This window comes from Sinocyclocheilus anshuiensis, unplaced genomic scaffold (assembly GCF_001515605.1).
Source record: "Sinocyclocheilus anshuiensis isolate Anshui unplaced genomic scaffold, SAMN03320099.WGS_v1.1 scaffold426, whole genome shotgun sequence".
Lineage (NCBI taxonomy): Eukaryota > Metazoa > Chordata > Actinopteri > Cypriniformes > Cyprinidae > Sinocyclocheilus > Sinocyclocheilus anshuiensis.
Window position 1 is genome coordinate 284,735 of NW_015542362.1, and position 1,920 is coordinate 286,654.

The following is a 1,920-nucleotide window of genomic DNA, read 5'->3' on the forward strand; positions in this document are numbered from 1 at the left end:
GGGGGTGCTGGCAGAGGGGGTAGAGGGTTAGCTGGGTGGTTCAGGCAGAGTCATGTCTCTTGGTCTGCCACCGGCTTTGTGCGGCCCATTGGAAAAAAAATCATCATCAAACTCTCATTAATTCTCCCCCAACGTTGATCTGACAAGCCAGATAGAAGGGATGTGTGGGGACGAGGGGGCTGCCTTTACCCCGTAAACCAAAACCTGATGCCGATTCCCATGAGGCCGCTCTCCCAGACCAGTGGCGTGGTACTGAGTGAAGGGGCCGACAAAACTTGTGAAAAGCCAATGGGCTGGGGGGGGTGTGAGGAGCACAGGAGTTGTAGAGGTTTCAGAGGGCCATTGGACCTTTCTGTGCCTTTGGATGGGAACCCATAAACAAGCGGCTTCGCCATTCTGAAAAACGGAACATTTGACACACGGGGACAAAACAAGCCGGGGCCAGGAAAAATCCCTTTCACCTCGTGATGCTGCGTGCCTTTCTTGCCTCTCACGCAAATTACACGCCTGCCATCTTTATTTCTGACCCCCGCAAACGCTGAGCCAGCGACTGCTTACCCTCGCGCTTTTGTAGCCGCATCTCGGTCCGAGACTCTGTCGATTTTGCGAACTTCCAGCAAAGGCGGCATGGTTCACGTGACGCGTGTCAGAGCGCATCTCATCAAGATTCAAGAACAGGGACCTCTAGGCTTTCACCTAACTGCCACATACCAGCATAAAGCCTTGTTAGTGACTACGCTAAGAAACCTCTCGAGGGATAAGCAAGGACAAGCTGTCAAGACCTTTATGCTCCCCAAAACTGAACAGGAATCAACTCATGATGCTCGCTCCCTTTGAGTGTTCCATCGCCCGCTTGTGGTGCCGTACAGGTCAAAGAGGCACAGCAGACACGGGAAAGGCCAATCTCAGCTTAACAGAGCCTCTTGTGGGCTCAAGATAAAACTGCAGTTGTATGATGACTGATAACCTTTAACTAAGAAAAGAAAGTTATTAGAAAGCATTCTAGTATATCACTGAAAGTTCATCTATATGTACTCAATCTTAAACGAAGAGATTATGAATTGCAGTAACACTTCACAACTAAGTCCAATTCCTTAGTTGATGCACTGGATATAATTAACAGTATCATTAACAATAGTTCAATTAAACCCTACTAAAACTGAAGTCATGCTTATTGAAACAAAAGACCCCTTTAAAGGGTACAAGAGCTTGTCACTTGGCCAGTACCCTCAAAGGGACATCTTTGTACATATTCACCCCTAAAGGGTTCATAATTATTGGGGTACAAATTTGTCCTTTAAAGGGTACTGTCCCAGTGACAAGCTGTTGCACCACTAAAGATACAATTATTGCACATTTTTTCCTGACATTGCTACCATCAGGATACTTGTCTGCACCTTTAACAGTGCACGGTGTCATTCTTTCTTTTAAAACAGTTCCCAGACATTCAAAACGCAGCAACCAGAATACCTGCACTTTACGGTTTACCCATATTTAACATTATTTAGGTCTGCTTGTGATCAAACATATTACACATTTTTTGGGCCTGATTATGATCAAGCTTCATAAAAAGATCCTTATCGTTTCTTGACTTCATTGTGTCTTCACATCCCCCTCCCTCCCCACAGCACAGACACATCCAAACTGTTCATAGATTTAACCACAGACATATCATCTGTGCATTCAAGTGGTTACATCTTTAAGAAGTTATTTTAGTTCTGTTATTTTTCTCTCTCTCTGCCTGTGACCTACGTGCAATAGCGTGTGCTGGCGGAGGATCATGGGAAATCCATGTTTTAGCTGTTTTAAAACTAGCTTTAGCTAGTTTTAGCTGTGGTCACATGCAAAGCCGTGAGGAGAGATGATCCAAGCGAAAAATCTCAGGTGCTAGCCAAAAATGCATACTCTTCTCTTCTCGCC

General features: G+C 45.4%; 1 protein-coding gene across 2 annotated transcripts in view; it reads right to left on the bottom strand.

The window, feature by feature from the left end:
- LOC107691897 (exocyst complex component 6B-like) overlaps positions 1-1,920 on the bottom strand; it is a 106,850-nt gene that overhangs the window by 29,972 nt on the left and 74,958 nt on the right. The gene's annotated exons all lie outside the window — the stretch shown is intronic.